The following is a 17647-nucleotide window of genomic DNA, read 5'->3' as shown; positions in this document are numbered from 1 at the left end:
CATTTTTTTTGCAAAATGGGTGCCCTAGGGTAAGCAGATTCCAGGCCAGGTCTGGCTGTGTAATGTTTTTAATTCTGGAATGTAACTGTCCCCTGAAAAGACAGCTAAAGGACAGTTACTCCGGAGAGACTAACAGGGCAATCTTCTTTCATGGGAGTAAGCTCCATTGAACTAGGGTTGCCAACTCTGAGTTGGGAAATTCCCAGATATTTTGGAAGTGGAGCCTCAGTAGGACATGGCTTGGAAAGGGGAGGAACCTCAGCAGGTTATAATGCCATACAGTCCACCCTCCAAAGAGCCAGTTTCTCAAGGGGACCTGATCTTTGTAATCTAGAGATCAGTTGTAGTTCCAGGAGATCTCCAGGCCCCATCTGGAATTGGCAAACCTACATTGATCAGACTCGAGGATTCTGAGCAGTCCCACTTAGCATTGTTCTCTAAAGAGCCTAACTATATATTACAAAGTCAGGTCATATTCATATCTGCCATGAGAACTTTCAATGAGACACAAATTGCAGGTTCCCCACTAGGAAATCAGCTCCTAAGTATGTTGGGGGACAATTTGGATTGGGACTGAAGCACCCAGAGAATGGCGGCTTATGCCTTTTCTCTGCATCATTATCGCAATCTGAAATGGCCCCAGAGGATGCTCCATCTGGTACTAATAGGGTACACATAGTTTCTCCAATAGGGTAAATAGAACCCTTGGGACAGTTTCAGATCAAGAAAATAGAGTGGGGTAGAAGGTAGAAAGACTGTACAATTTCTGTTGGTTTTTTTTTACCCTGCCTAGGGTCTTTAATTCAGCTCCTCATATTACTTTAATCTTTTACCTCAGAAAGTGGTAACCAACACTCCTTTTTTTCTCCACACAAACAGAGCTTCAGGTATTCTCAACTTTACCCACGTTTATATATCAAGAACATCTTCCCTTTGGGATTTGAATCCCACTGCTAACACCACCTATGGAATTCTGCACTATCTATGTTAGCTATATATTCCTGTCTCCCTGACTTCCTTAAAAGGTTTTCACTGCCACCAGAAGCTTTTGCCTTAGATCTCCTCTATTTAACTGGTACTATAGGAAGTAGGGTTGCCAGGTCTCCTTACCCTCCCAGCAGGAGTGGGTGACCTGGCACTTACTGGGGGTGAGTTCCTCATGTGTGCACAAAGTGAGCATTCTGCAAGGTGCAATGACATCATTTCCGGAAGTGATTTCATTGCACCCGGTGGGAGCGTGCCTGCTGTGTGCTGGCCTGGGAGGGTTTTTGCCTCCAGAGCTCATTGCCTGGGCCCTTTCTCCCTGCTAGCCAGGGGAATGGCAGTGGGGGGCAGAGGCTGGGAGAGAGAGATCCCCTGCCCCCACCGGGGAACCTGGCAGCCCTAATAGGAAGACTTTGTTATAGATGACAGTATGATGGAATGGTCAGTGCATGAGGGAGGTTGTGAAGTAAAAAAAGGATATTTTTTGCTTAACGAAAAGTAGAATTTATTTTTAAGAAGTTAAGTATGATGGTTGCAGTGTATTGATAAACATGTTGGTTGCAGGACAGTTCTTAAGCTAGGTGGTTTCAAAAATAATTACATCATCTTAAAGCTATATTCACAGACCCAGTCACAAAGACTTTCCATGCAGATTGTCACCAACAGAATAAACACTCGTTTTATCCACACAGGCATGGATTCACTCAGGCCTTTCCACACAGCTTGCCTGACCTAGATAGAATAACTTCCCTGAGACATACACAGATTGCCCCAGGTACAACATAGTTTGCCCAACTTAGCTAGAATAACTTTGACACCCCAGTCAGAATGAAGAGACAGACACCAAGCTTGGATCTAAGGGCCACTTTATTAATTAACATTAACCTGTAACAACAACTAATTGTGGAAAGGGCCAACTACTGTTACAGGTACAGGTACCTGTACAGGTAAAGCTACGTGGTCACCCCCAGGACCTCTGCCTTGACCTTTCTGGGCGAGCCCTAAAGCTCCAGGTGTGAGCCATCCTAGTGGATGGCTGCAACCCAGACAGCCAGGCAAATTGGATCCCCCCTTTCAAGCTCCTAAACCTCAGCCATACAGCAGTGAGGGAAGGACTTGCACACAGGGTTTCCCAAGGCAGTCGGCCCACACAGCATGGCAGCTGTCTCAAGCAGTACCATCCGTTCCTGGCAGACCCCTCTTCCCCATTCATGGAGAAGTGCCATGGGTGCTCACTGGCCCTCTCTCTATTCCCAAACTCTATCCTGCCATCGACAGGGCCAAGCCCCTGCTTAGGCCCTGGCGCCCCATGGGGGGCTTAAAGCCAACCAGAGCCCTTGCCGCAAATTGTCCAAGAAAATGCCACTGCCAGTCTCCAACAGGTGAACCCCATCACTTCTGTAGAGGTCGGCAAATTTGGCCCTGATCCTGGGGTGGGGTAAATAAATACCCAACCCCACTGTGAGGGCCTTCTGAATGGCCTGATTGGCCTTCATTTGGGCCCTCTCAATAGCCTGCTAGTCCTCAGCCTCCTGCCAAACCTTTCTAGGTAACATAGCCCACCACATGATCAACACACCTGGCCAGCGTTGACCTATATTCTGCAGATCCATTCTTGCCTGCCTTGCATAAGCCCCAAGACATTGCCTCCCATGTGAATGACCACTAAGGACCACTCGTGCCCCTGAATAACAATGGCAACAGCCCCTGCCACCTAAGGCCACGGCGGCCCAGCCACTCAACTGATGCCCATTCGCTCAAGCCAAGCTGGGAGCTGATCTGCATCTTCCTCACCTCACCCCCCCTGATGGGCCACCCAGAATAACATACTGTGCCCGCAGATCAAAATCCTTTGTTTCTCTTGGCAAGACACAGCTCCTAAGGAAAAATTGATTAGTAACAACTTCAAAACTGCAACAAAGATTGAATATAAGCATGATAAGCAGAGGACTTCCATCTGCCCACCCTCTGAATTGACTGGACCAGGTACCCCATGGCCGCGGCCATCGAGGCCACCCCAATCCAAAAGGAATGGGTGCCGAATTTGACGCCAGCTAAACCCAACTTAGCCAACGCCTTCGTTGTCACTGCCCAAAATTGGTAACGGGTCAAAGGCTGACCATCCCCATGCGTAAACAGTATCCCCTGGTCATCCCCCTGCACTCTAAGATACCTACACAGGGCCCAAACTAGACACAACTCATGCTTGGCACAAGACCCCAATTTGATGGATGCACCTCTGTGCCTCTGATCTTTCTTGGACCTACAGATCATGAGGGAAACAACATCTCCCATCAACTTAACATCCCTTGCCATAAGGGCTCGACCCGAAGCATCCACACCAGACTGGGCCACCAGCTCACTAATGTGCAGTGCCCCAAAGGCCGTCAATGTGGCCGCATGAAACAACCTAGCCTCAAAATCAGCGCTACAAATATCGGCCCAGGCTGTGCAAAGCCCCCGCAAAACTGCTGGGGAAATTGGCTCCCTCAAATCAAGGTGAGCCCCAGCCTCACAGGACCATCCCTCCAGCATTTTTCTCACTTGAAAGTCACCTGTGGCCTCAGGCATCCCCTGAGCCTTGCTAACAAAGGCTAACGTGGCTAACTGTCCCATGATTGTTTTTATAGCCAGACCCCGACTCTTCTGATGCACACAAAATTGCATAATGTGCCTGTAATGATTTCAAATAAATGGGTGCATGTGTCTTTAAATGCTTGGTGAGATAGGCGAAGAGTAGGGGTGAAAGAGAGGGATGAGTGAGTGATATGATTGGTTGATGACTGAGAGTGTGGGCGGAGTGAATGCTGTTTGAGACTGACAGGGCAGAGAGAAAAGTTTCATTCAGAAGAAAGCAGGCTAGCTGTGTTCTGCCTGAGTATATTGAAGTATTTATGAGAGAAATATAACTTGTGTGGAATCTGAACTGAGCATGTTTGTGAAAGGACACTCAGTCAGGGAAAGAGGCCAGCTGTGTGCTGCCTGAGCAGGTTTAATATTTCTGTGAATGAGAGTCAGAGAAAGAGAGGCTAGCTGTGTGCTGCCTGAGGAGTTTAAGCATTTCTGTGAGAGAAATATTGAGTTAGAGAAAGAGGCTAACTGTGTGTGAAGCCTTAGAAGTGATCTGTGTGAATGAGTTTATAGGACATAACTTTAAGAACCAAGAACTACGTTTATGAAACTGATACACTTCTTGACTAAATAAAAGTTTATTTTGTTTTGTTATATCCCAGAGTAGCTGTCATTGCTATATCCCATTCTTATCCTCAGGGCCACATAGAACCACGAAGGAGCCTGATGCTTAAGCACATTACCAAAGGGAAAATTTAAATAAAATATCTTGGAATAATATATTCCTGGTGGCCCATCCCCGTGTGGCACTGTTATGACCTACCACTCTGACATGGCCCTGAGCGCTTCTGACTCCCAAGCCTCCATAGCTCCTGGGGCATCTGTGCAGGTTCCAGGTGGGCCTCCGGGGCAAGCTGCCAAAAACACTCCATCTGCAGGTGGGACAAAGCGTCCACCACACCATTATTAACTCCTGGAACATGTCTGGCTTTAAATAAAATGTTCTACCGGAGGCACAGCAATGTAAAGGCCCTCACCAACCTCATGACCCTGGAGAATCTGGACGTTAGGGAGTTGACCACATGCACCACTGCCTGATTGTCACACCAAAAGTGGACAGAGTGGTTGCACAACTCCTCACCCCAAAGATGCACAGCTACCAGAATTGGAAAAAATTCCAAAAAAGTCAACTCCCTATCTAACCCCAGTGCCAGCCAATCCAGCGGCCACTGGTCTGCGCACCGATGCCTTTGGAAGTACACTCCAAAGCCAGTGGAGCCAGAAGCATCTGATGTGACCTGCAATTTGGCTTCAAGCAACAAGTCCTCATACCAAAAAGTCACCCCATTATAATTCCTGAGGAAGTCGGCCCAAACAGCCAAATCCTCCTGCATATCTTTAGTAACCCGAATACAATGATGAGAAGCATTCAGTGATGACATAGCATCACAGAGCCACCTCAAAAAGGCTGTGCCTGGGGCAATCACCTTACAGGCAAAATTAAGATGGCCCACCAATTGCTGCAGCTCCAGAAGGGATGCCTTGCGCTTGAACTGAAACTCCAGGAGCCTAGCCCTGAGCTCATCAACTTTCACTTGGGGAAGCCGAAACAATTGTTGGACTGTATCCAACTCTATGCCCAAGAAGGTTAACACCCAGGAAGGCTCCTCCATTTTCTCATGCGCCAAGGAGACCCCCCAGCTTCTCTGCAAGCTCAATAAAGGTGGCTAGCAACCGAGCACATTGCCCACATCCCACCACCATCAAGAAATCGTCTAAATAATGCGCCGTGTCATGATAATGCGACCAACGCCTCAATTCCCATTACAGAAAGGAGCTGAAGCACTCAAAAGCAGCACAAGAAATGGAACATCCTATAGGGAGGTCACGATCCATGTAGAAATTCCCTTCAAATGAGAACCCGAGGAGCTCAAAATCCTCAGGGTGTACCAGGAGTAGGCAAAATGCAGACTTAATGTTGCATTTCGCCATCTCTGCTCCCACCCCATACCTACGTACAACTGAGAATGCCTGATCAAATGATGTGTACCTAACCGAGCACAGGTGCTCCGGAATAGCATCATTGACTGAATTCCCTTGGGGGAATGACAAGTGATGAATGAGGCAGAACTCCCCTACCGCCTTCTTGGGCATCACCCCTAAAGGAGACACCCTCAGGTTGGGTATAGGAGGGTTGTCGAAGGGGCCCAGCACTCTGCCTTCTGCACATTCCTTAGCAGTTTTCTGGTGCACTATGTCCTCCTTACCAACAACCGAACGTAAATTGTCAAACATGAATGGTGAACGCGGTCCTGAACTCGGATCCAAAACCCAACTGTAAACCCACTTAACAAAAAAAGGGCATCCTCCCTCTTAGGGTACAAATACAACAGGCGTTCAAGTACTCTCAGCCTTACCGGGCTGGGACCCTTTTCCAAACCCTTGTTGGCCACCAGCACCCCCTCCCCCAGGCTTCTTACCCCCCTCCTTGCCTGACCTTGGGGCAGGCATTGTAGGTATGAGACCCGGCACAAGAATGGCATTCATGCCTGAACCTACAGGGCTTATGGGCACACCCTCCCTTGAAGGCGAACTCCCAGCAGAGCAGCCAGAGTTGAACCTACTGCCCTGCCATATTGCAGGAACGGGTGACTGTAGAAAATCGCTGGACAATATGGCCATTGTCGGACCGGTCCCGCAAACTTGGTTTTGCTGGGTTCATTACCTGCAGCCAAAGCTGCTGGTGAATACGGTCCCACGGAAGGCCTGGATTTAAAGCAGCCCTCATCCTCAACTCCTCATCGTACTGCAACCAAGCAGCACCCGAGAAGCCAGTATAACCTTTATAAATAATATCTAAATATTGAAACAGAGTTGCAGCTCGCTGGGGCTGAGCCCTTGCCAAAACTCCTGCACATATAAGGAATCCAGCCAGCCAGTTGGCCCATGTCCTGTCTACTTGCCTCCGTTTTAGCCTCTCCTTTTCCCTATAATCTAATTCGTCCTTGTCTTTCTAACTCCCAAAAGAGAAGGGAAAAGACATCAACATACTCTCCCTTAAGCACCTTATCCCTTGTAGCCTGCGTTAGATGGTCACTGAGAGGTAGGGCTGAGTCCCCAAATGGTAAGGCATGAAATGGCACATTGCCATAGTTCCAGTAAGGCTATGGAAAATAGGCCCAAGCACCAGCTGGGAACCCAGACCATCCCCCTTAATAACCTGGAAACGCTGTAGCATCACCCCCCCCCATGTTGAGGAAGCACCCGAGCTCAACAGATTGGCACCCATGCCCTGACCAACCTATGGGGCTTGACCAGCCTGGGGCCATAGCGCAGGAAACTGCAGGCCAGCACCTGGAGCCACTCCTTGAACCCCACTTGCAGCCCCCTGGCCTGGGGGTCCCCATGGCCATAAATGACCGGTGAGAGGGCTAGGCTCCTCCTTGCCAGAGGCAGAGTGGAAGCACCTGGGCTGAGGCAAGAGCACATGGTGGAGAGCTGCTGCTAGAAGGTAAGGGGTTGTTGTCTTTCTTTCTGCCTTTTGCCTTTCCTAGCTACTGTTTGAGAAGCTGAGGGTGAGTGGGTTCTGTGTAGCTTGCTAGAGAGTGGTTGTGGTTAAGTTCTGTGTGGGGCTGTTGCGGGCTGAGTGAATTGCTGTTGTTTGCTGCTGGTTGCTGTTGCTCTTGGTTACAAGCCCCGCCCCCTACTGTCCTAGGGCCCTGCTGGGCTAGGCAGGAAGTGACCTTTTGAAACAAAAGTCTCCTCCTCGCCAGAGGCGCGAGCCTTTGGCGTGAGCCAAATGGTGAGGGCTAAAGGGCCCTTGGCCTGTGGCTCTTAGCCTGGGGATCCACTTGGGGGACCCGAAACTCTGCTGAGCATACTCTAGGCATATATTTGGAAGGCTACGGAAGCCCCCTTCGCAGTCACCTGCATGGAGTGTGCTATGTTTGTTTTCCTCCCAGAAGAGAAGATGAAATTCACTTGCCAGAAGTGTAAACTGGTCAGACTTTTCGAAGAAAAGGTTCAGAGCCTGGAGGAGAAGATCACCACCCTTCAGGAGATCAAGGAGGGGGAGGATTTTATTGACAAGAGCCTGGGGGAACTGCACAGCAAAGAGGAAAGTCAAGGAGAAGAAGAAAGAGTCGATCTCCCTTCTGAGCCTCCTCTCAGATCTACAGTACAAACCCAAAGATGTCAACGAAGAAGACGCTCTGGTCCACTTGAGCTCAACAATCGTTTTGAAGTGCTAGAGATGGTGACGGAGATGAGAGTGGAAGGAGAACCGCAAAGACCTGGAAGAGGGTGTGCAGAGGACATGGGGCCACACGGAAGTGGAAAAAAACGGAAGGTGGCAGTCATCGGGGACTCTGCTCAGGGGAATGGAACGCCATGTCTCTGGGCCAGATCCCCTATTCTGAGAAATGTGTTGCTTGCCGGAGGCCAGAATTCAGGATATTACCGACTGGCTGCCAAAACTCATCAAGCCTGCTGATAAGTACCTGTTTCTGCTGATCCATGTGGGAACAAATGACACGGCTGTGAATACTGTCGCAAGAATTAAAGAGGATTATGAAGCTCTTGGAAGGCAGTTGAAGACATTGGGGGCTCAGGTGGTATTCTCTTCTATCCTTCCAGTCATAGGAAGAGGAGGGAGCGGACCAGACTTGAGGTGTTCCAGTTGGCAGCAGAGGGTAGGACCCAAAGCAATAGGCTTAAATTACATGCACAAAGGTACCGGCTGGATATTAGGGAAAACTTTTTCACGGTCAGAGTAGTTCAAAAGTGGAATCAGCTGCCTAGGGAGGTGGTGAGCTCCCCCTCACTGGTAGTTTTCAAGAAGAGGCTGGATGAATATTTGTCAGAGAGGCTTTAGGCTGATCCTGCACTGGGCAGGGGGTTGGACTAGATGGTCTGTATGGCCCCTTCCAACTCTATGATTCTATGATTCTATGAGAGCCACCCCATCCTTACCAACTGGCTCCACTGGGTCAACTGCCACTGCCACAGGAGGCTCCTCTGCCACAACTGCCTGCTCCTCTTCAATTATGGGCGCTGTCAGGATCTGTCATGTTTTAGGTTCTTAACCTGAGTTACGCCATTTTAAATGGGTAGTTGTTAGTCTTTCTCTCCCTCCAGGTCCAGGTGTTATTTTGACTGTGCTTTCCATGGGAGAGAATACTCTTATCTGTTTCCACAGCCAGAGACTTTGACGAGCCGAGCCTTCCCACAGCAAAGTTCTCATCGCCCTGGAAGATGTGGGGAGGCTGGGAATGAAGGGTTTGATGTATCACATGTTGTGCTTTCTTTTCCCATTCTCGACAATGACTGTGTTCAGCTAAGGTCCATCCTGGGCCTTGGAATATGGATACTTGTATCAGAGCCTAGTCTTTCAATAAAACCTTTTGAAATCAAGAAATTGTGCTTCTTGCAGAAGGGGGAGACGAACTCTAGATAACAGGGATTCCATAGTCTGACAGGCACCACCGCTCCTTGGCTTGAGCCCGAATGAGCCCCACTGCCTTCACCAGCCAGAGCTCCTGCCGCACCTTCAAGAGCAGACAACCTCATTAATATATCTCTATTGAGGGCATCCTGAGACACCCACCTAATTTGCCTCTTCTTGCTGGTACCCTGAGAGGCTGGTCCTGGTACTCCTTTGGCCCGCTCTAAGTCAGTCAAACACCGCAAAATCTCTTGCTGGCTGACACCCCCATCCTCATCCTCCAAAGAGGACAGAGCTGGTGAGGGCCCCTTAGACTGGGGCCTCTTGCATGGCTGCTTGATCTTTGAAGGGCCCTTACCCTTCTAGGGTGGCATGATCCCTAAGACAAGCAGCTGCACCCAATACCCTGAAGGGGCCAACTACTAGAGGGACTTAGGAGGAGGGGGGAAGAGACAAAATGGCCACCTGCTATAAAATGGCCGTCCTGTGAAAAGGCCACACCATGCAGAGCCTGCCACAAAATGGTTGCCACCCCATAAAGAGGCCCATGCAGGGTAGCTGGGGTAAACACTTCCCACCAGCTGGTCTGAAGCCCCCAACATGCCCAGCAAAGTTCTGTGCCTACTGGCCAGAAGGCAGCCCCCGAGCCCCACGTCACCCCTGCTTGCCCAATACCAGGGCCTACGGTGCCCAAAAAAGCCGAGGGAGAAGGACAGCCAGCAGGCTGAAGTAAATTCCCTGCCCCTGCTAAGACAGTGCAGAAAGCGGCACTCCCCCAGCCTATGGGCAGCCCGGAGAACCCAGCGCCAGAAGCCTCTGTCCGCCCACTCCACAGTCCGCCTCCACCTCGGCCACCTCCTCCAACTCTGTGGACCATGCTGTCGTTGTCAATGCTTTGCTCACCGGCCAGCCAGGCAGCACAGCTGCCGCCACCGCACTTGCCACTGATGCCCGCCACCGATGCCGCCGTGATGCCCGTGCTCGTCACTGCAGGAGCACACCCTGCTCGACCGAGCACTTTACGAAGACTGTGGCCAGGGCAGGTGGAGCCGCCTAAACAGGCTAAAGGCTCCACCCCCTGGCAAAGACCCAGATAGCTGGGAAAGAGTGTTGTCTCCTCCTCCATCCAAGGATGCAAAGAATGCCCTGTGACGCACACGGCTGGAGCCAGCAGCCGAATGGGCCGTTTTCTCTGAGATATACAAAAACTGACTGAAAACCTTTCCCTGTGTTCTCAGACTAAAACTGCAGTTCACTCCATCCACTAGGGTTGCCAGGTTTGGTGTAATGGTTAAGAGTGCGGGACTCTAATCTGGAGAACTGGGTTTGATTCCCCACTTCTCCACTTGAAGCCAGCTGGGTGACCTTGGGCTAGTCACAGTTCTCTGGAGCTCGCTCAGTCCCACCCACCTTACAGGGTGCTTTGTTGGGGGGATAATGATAACATATTTTGTAAACCATTGAGTGAGCATTAAGTTGTCCTGAACGGCGGTATATAAATTGAATGTTGTTGTTGTTGTTGTTGTTGTTGTTACCCTCCTGGAGGGAGGGAAGTGACCTGGCACTTCTGTTTGGAGTCTTCTTGCACACATGGTGCAATGACTTCTCTTCCAGGAGAGATGTCATTATGCAGGCCCCAGGAGCACTCTCACACTTCTCACTGGGCCAGTTCTTAACGAATTGGCCCGTTTGGGGCCAGGAAAGAAATGTGAGAGTGTTCCTGGGGCCTGCACAATGAAGTCACTCCTGGGAGAGATGTCATTGGACCATGCCAGGAGTATGCCCAAGAGGCCTGTTTCTCTGTTCACCGCCCCCCACCCAAGCTGGCCAGATGAGTGGTGGTAGGTGGTGGAGCCTGGGAGCAAGAAATTCCCCACCTCCATTGGGGGACTGGCAATCCCACCATTCTCTAGGGTACAGCTATCATCCAATCACCCATCTAGCCCTTCTTTTCTCAGAGGCCTGCATTTAAAGCCACAGTAACAAATGTTTAAAAAATCACATTAATACACACAAACTTATTTACATGCAAAGCATTACAAGCCCCTTTCCCCCACATGCTGCAATCCTGATTTGAATCAGGCTCCTGTGTGCCTAGAAACTGAGTGGGGAACTCATATCTGCTTGAAAGTCTTGGTGGTAGACTTAGACATGACCTGAGGACTTTTCAGTGTATAGTTAGGCCCTCATGAGATCACTCATTGCTTTCAAGCAATAATTTCTGGCCCACCAGAAGTGTTGGTTGATGGCTTTCTGGCCTGAAAAAAGTCTCAGAGATGCCTTTCTATGCATCCCTGCTCCACTATACCCAGACCCCCACAAAGAAAAACATGTCTCAATATAATATCTGGCTACTAAAATTCTCCTAATCAGTGACATTTGTGCATCTGTCTGTATCAGGATGAAAATCTCATGAGAAAATTCTCTTAAGTAAAAAACAACAAAGTGATATCAGCCGGAAGTGTGGGTATTCTTGAATGTAGGCAGCAGTAATGCAATTGTGCTATCTGATCTGTCGCTGAGCCAGATCGCATAGCAGGTTACACTGACTAGTTGTCTTTCAGTGCATTTTTTAAAGTTATGTGGAATGAAAGAAGCCCTATTAAAATCACTCTTGTTGGGCTGGAGACTGCTTCCAAATGGAGGTTTTTCTCTGCCTTGACTTCCAAACTGTAGTGCTTTGTTTAGAACTTCCATGTTGCATTGTGCTGTAATAGTTCTCTTTCCAGTTTTTCTCTTTTCTCCAAATACTTGCTCCCAAACCTGCTTTACTTCTACCTATGTGGAAAGAATACAGTACAACCATATTAGTATACTGTGTAGAAGGGATGAAGGATGTTCTTGCAAAGGTTCTGCCCATCACAGCAGCATATTATCACAGGAAAAACAACAGTCACAAGGGGCTGATGGGGGAAAGGGTAAAAAAAATTCCACATATGGAAACTCTATTTTTAATGTATATGCCTCTGCTTTTGCAGCAGCATTGAAAACAATACAGAAAATCCTCACTGTGCGGAAATAGCCTGAGTTAGTGATAAAACTTATCTTCAGTGCAGATTACTTTGATTGCTCTACATATGGTCCCATGTTGACAAAGGAAACAGATATAGAATGAGGTAGAGAAAGACACACACTATAAAATAGCATCTAGAGATTTAATAGCCATATATGCCCCCCCACAACCATATAGATTTAAAAAATCCACACAATGGGGCCACACAATCCTACCATGTTGATTTTTGTAACCTTGGGGAAAATACAAAGTATGAAGAAAATAAAAAAAATAAAAAATAATCATGGCTTTAAAAGATATCAAAAGATCTGCATAGGTGCAACATAATAAAGCATTCCTCTGTGATGGCAATCGCCTTATGGAACAGGCTCACACTCTCCTGGCTTTCTGCAAGCTGCGGAAAACCGAATTATGCAGGAGGGTTTTAAATGTGTGTGTGTGTGTGTGTGTGTGTGTAATAAGGCTGTGCTGTAAGGAAATGGTTCAGAGAGATACTTTGATAAAGGGATAAGAACTTTAGACTATACTATTACATCCTGTTCCTGCTCATTTTCAAATTTTTGCAATCTATTCCCTATTGCATTGATGATTTGAATGTCCCAGCCATTGATCTTGTTGATTTACACTGTGTAATCTGCCTTGAATCTCAGTGAGAAAGGCAGACTATAAATAACAACTACAGAGTTCCTTGCTACAGAGTTCCGTATCTCACCGTCTCAATATCCATTTGGGATTGCCAGGATATCCTACCACAACAATGAGGCCTCTGGCTTGCATTTTGTTGTAGGGAATCTATTGCTGGTTTAGTGCCCTCTTTGAAGCATCCAGTGCCTCATGGCTTGCTCAGTCTTAGACACAAAAATGTAAAGCCCAAAACAACATAAGGAGGAGGTCTTGCTGTTGAGAGGAGTTGCTTCAGCCATCAAGAATGCCGTGAGGTGAACTATGGGGCAGAACCAGCACTGTGGGGGGAGAGTGCAGGCTCTGAAATTCTAATATCACACATGTATCACTAACCCTACTGCCAGCATTTAGGGCAATCCATAGAGAAGGGAGAAATTAAATTACCCTGTTGCTCCAATAAGAACATCACATCCATTGCTGAAAACAAACTTCTCTGACTTTTATGTCTACCACTTCAGCCCTGTAGTCTTCTCCTTTTCATAATTCCCTCCCTTTTTATTTTCCCAGGATACCTTCACAGCTTTCCACAGGGATGAGGACCTAGTACATAAATATTTGAGTTCGCTGCTAATTGGGGAGCTGGCACCTGATCAACCCAGCTGCGAGCCCACCAAAAATGTAAGTGTTTCCCAGGGCAATTTTTAAAAAATGAGATCTGATGTAGTAGTTGCATGAGAAAATACACTAGACCGAAATTGCCATGGTTCTTATAACATGTTGCACTTGAACCTTAGTTGCTACTGAAGAAACCAAGTGTAGGTTCTAGGGTTGCCAGGTCTTACTCTGCTGGCAGGAGAGGGGCAGCATTTACCTTTAGTTTTTTCTGTCTCGCACACAAAGCACATGCTTCCAGCATGGCACAGTGACATCACATCAGGGAGTGATGTCATAACACAGGTCCCAGAAATGCTCCTGCACTTTGTTCTACATCAATTTGGGCCCCTAATGGGCTGAATTGGTCCTGTATGAAGCCCGGGAGCATTCCTGGGGCCTGCACAATGATGTCACTCCTAGGAATGACATTAGGGTTGCCATTCCCCCATCGGGGTGGGGGATCCCCAGATTCCACCCTTTCCCCCCGTATCCACTTTCTTGCCAGGCAGGGAGGTGTGCTTCCCAGGGTGCACTCCCTGGGTGGCACGGTATAGCCCTGTGCCCCAAATCACGCCCCGAACCAGGCCTGTTTCAGGTAGAATCTGGCCCTGCAACTGGAAATTCAGACCCTCGGGAGCGCAGGGAACACCCTTCCACCTGTGTGGTGGCAGCTGCCACCGCCACTACAACTTCCAGAAGTGATGGTGCCATGCAGCCGGCGTAATGCTGTAACTTCCGGAAGTTACAGCAGCGTGCCCCCAGCGTGATGACGTCACTTCCAGAAGTGACGTAATCTCGCTGGCTCTGGGGTCTCCAAGGAACAGGGGAGAGGTAAGTGCCAGGTCCCAATCCTCCCACCGGGAGAATAGAGGGACCTGGCAACCCTAAATGACGTTGTTGCACAGAGCTGGGAGTGCACCCTAGGAGGCCTGTTCCTGCACCTTTTCCTCCACCGGCCAGGTGGTGAGTGGAGGAGGCTGGGTGTGGGGGATCCCCCATGCCCACCAGGGGAATGGCAACCCTAATAGGTTCTTTGACCTTTGTACCTCAGTCTCTGTTTTAAGTAGTTAGTTCCCCTGAACTACTATAGAATAGAACGTACTGGACCTTAAAAGTTAGTAGTTTTTTCCCACTCCATTCCTTTAATGTTTGTTCAGTCCAGAGCCTCAACTACACCACACTATTCTGTTGCATGGTCTACATATGCAGCCAAATGAGGTAGTAATCATATGACAGAGTGCTGAGGTTTGGCACGTATCAGGATCCATAAGTGAACAAATTAATTCTGGGTTTGCAGCATGGACTCAGGACTTAACTTTTTGTTATTTCAATTTGCTGGCTTTTTTTTTTTTTGCTTCTTTGCCTTACCAAATCATGTGCATTTGATAAATCACTGTTTGAAAGCAATCTCATATGACTGGATGATTATTTTCATAGAAATTATTAAAACACTACATTAAAAGATTCTGAATAACATTATTTACCTCAAGATATTTTTAGTAGTATTCGGTGGAGGACTGGGTCTAAAAATATTGGCTACCAGGAGACAAAGGGGGCCCACCCACAACTATAAGGCTGTCATTTAATTTTTATAAGAAATAGATAAAATTTTCAAAAAATACATGTGGAAAAAAGGTACAATTAAATTTTTTGCAAAATAAATGTATATTTGTTATTAATTACAGTGCACATATATCATACATATTACTGGCAGCATATAGTAGATACTAAATAAAAATACAGATTGTTTTGATTGAATTTTTAAATTATTTTTTTAATTTTAAATAAATTTGGATATTTTAAAATAGTTTGCTTATACTGAACATTTCACACATTAACAGGTAGTTCAAAAGCATATTTCATGCAGTCCACTATATTAAGAGCAATCGTTTGTATTCACTAGATGATTGTGTGAATCTGTCAATAATTGCTTCTGCATCAAATTCATCTAACAATTCCTTTCTGCTTCTTGTCGCTCTTTGCGTTTCAGAGATCCAGATTTATGCTTTTTCTTTTCCATGCTGGTAGTGGATTTTTTTTGCAAGTGGGAAATAGAAGGAGAAAGGCAGAAAAGGTTGCAGATATGGGGTAGGAGGGAGACTGCATTTTGGGGGTGGGGGGATGAGTTGCCAGATCCAGGCTGAGAAACTCCTGGAGATTTCCACTCGCTTGCCAGCTCTGCAGCCCATCCCCACTCCCAGCTTCTCTTTCTCTTTCATGCACAGACACACACAAACATTCTTTTGCTTACCTGTCTGGCCTCACAACCCTCCCCCCCCAGCACACACACACACACACACACACACACACACACACACACACAGGACAGTGCTGGCTGCCCAGGGGGAGAAAGTGGAGAGGGCAACTCACCTCTGTTCTGTTCTCCTGTAGCAGGGCAGAGCACCAGGAGGATAGCCAGGCAGTAGGCAGCCGCAGCTCCTGGGAGGCAAACCTCTTGCTTGGTGGGGACGAGGACTGCCTACTCCAGCGCCCCCTCTACAGGGCCCACAATCCCAGGCTGAAGGGGGGTGGAACAAACCAAGCATAAACGGAAGATTCCCCAACAATCAGATATCAAGGAAGGGAACACCCTGGGAACCCCAAAAACACTACAAGGTGTCAATAAACTTATTTACCAATGTAATCAAGTGGAATATAAATATTTATAACTTAATCAACAACAATAAATACAACATTACAAAATTACATGAGTCATGATACATCTACACAGTCCATCATATCTCCAATGGGACTACTCCTTTGCTTCTTCAATGGGGTCAACCCGTAAGACCCCCACATCGATGTTCTAAGCTCAATGGCTGTAATAGTAACCAAAGCCCAATGGCTATAGTGGCACAAAGTCTGCAAATCGGCTTTGCCCCAAATGTATTTATATTTCCAAAGCTCAATGGCTTAAGTGGCTGCGAATCACCAGGAGGTTGGCAACGAGTCTGCTAGCTTCTTGCTCCACTCATTTCGTCACTTCTTCTTCACAGCCAGTAATTGCTCTCAGCCAGCATTAACAATTCCAAGAGGGACTGTATGTCCTGTCATAATCAGTCAATGTAATTCAAATGCGGGGTGGAGCCAACCCACAAGGATCCCTGCACTGAGCTAATGAGCTCTGGACTGGGGGAGGGGGAAAACAATAGGCAGCCACATGCCCTCCAGAAGCCAGGGTGCTCTAGCCTTCCACTCTATGTTACCATAGAGATTAGGAGGAAGGAAATTCTACAGCATCCCATGGCAGCCGCCATTTTTCTCCTGCTGTGGGATTCTTCTAAATTGGGGGATTTTTAACATATTGTCTAATGTTTAAGGGGGCCCACTTCATCAGTGGCCCACAGGGCCACTTGCCATCGGGCAAGCTGACACCCTGGCCAGTCCGCCACTGGTAGTGTTTTATCAACAACTGGTAATATAAACAAGAAGAATCAACTGAAATGTATGGCAAACAATTTGTGCACAGTGCTCCGAACAAAATTTGAAAATTTAAAAAAGAATAATGCACCAATTCCACCTAGAAAACATTTGATAATATGGAATTCTGAAATCCAAGATGAGGGAAATTTTGAAAATATACCTACCAGACATGTGATTTTCATCATGCTCTAGAACTTTTTTAAATATAAATTTTATTTTAAAAGAAAAGATATGGAAATAGAAATCTTTTTAATGCACTTTTTAAATTATTCATTTCCCTGTGTCTTCTTATACTGTTACCTTAATTAATGTTAATTTCTGCCTAAGTAGTCAAAGAAATCCTTCCATTTCCCCCAAAATTCAGCTATTGGTGTATTATATACATAAGTAGTGAATTTGGCCATTGATATTCATAAATCTTATCTATCCACTCTGATACATCAGGGCATATATCTGTTTTCCATTTTGCTGAATATAACACTCTGGCTGCTCTCATCATGTAACAAAAAGGTCTCCCTGTTCTTTTCTAACATATTTTTTGGATTTAGCTCAGATCTGAGTTTGAGAATCTTCTACATCTCTTCATGTATCTTTATCCAATATTTCTGTGCTTTCTTACAGGTCCACCACATATAATAAAATGTTGCATCCATGCTCTGACATTTCCAGCACTGTCCACTATAAGCCTTACTAATTCTCGCAATGTCTTTGGGAGTGGTGTACCATCTAAAGAACATTTTATACCAATTCTCTCTTATTAACTGACAGTCTGTAAATTTTGCCTTTAGTCCATAGATCTTCCCATAGGTTCATCGAAATAGTTTCTCAAAAATTTTCCATCCATTTTATCATACAGGTTTTTACTTGCTCCATTTCTGTGTGATATTGCAATAAGATTTCATAGATTTTCCCTAAGAGATGCTTCAGATACCCAG

At 47.0% G+C, this 17647-nt stretch overlaps 1 pseudogene; it reads left to right on the top strand.

Moving 5' to 3' along the window:
- LOC129323483 (acyl-CoA (8-3)-desaturase-like) overlaps positions 1-17647 on the top strand; it is a 57333-nt pseudogene that overhangs the window by 27612 nt on the left and 12074 nt on the right.

The sequence above is a fragment of the Eublepharis macularius genome, chromosome 2 (genome assembly GCF_028583425.1).
Source record: "Eublepharis macularius isolate TG4126 chromosome 2, MPM_Emac_v1.0, whole genome shotgun sequence".
Lineage (NCBI taxonomy): Eukaryota > Metazoa > Chordata > Lepidosauria > Squamata > Eublepharidae > Eublepharis > Eublepharis macularius.
This window is presented reverse-complemented; position numbering and strand designations above follow the sequence as displayed.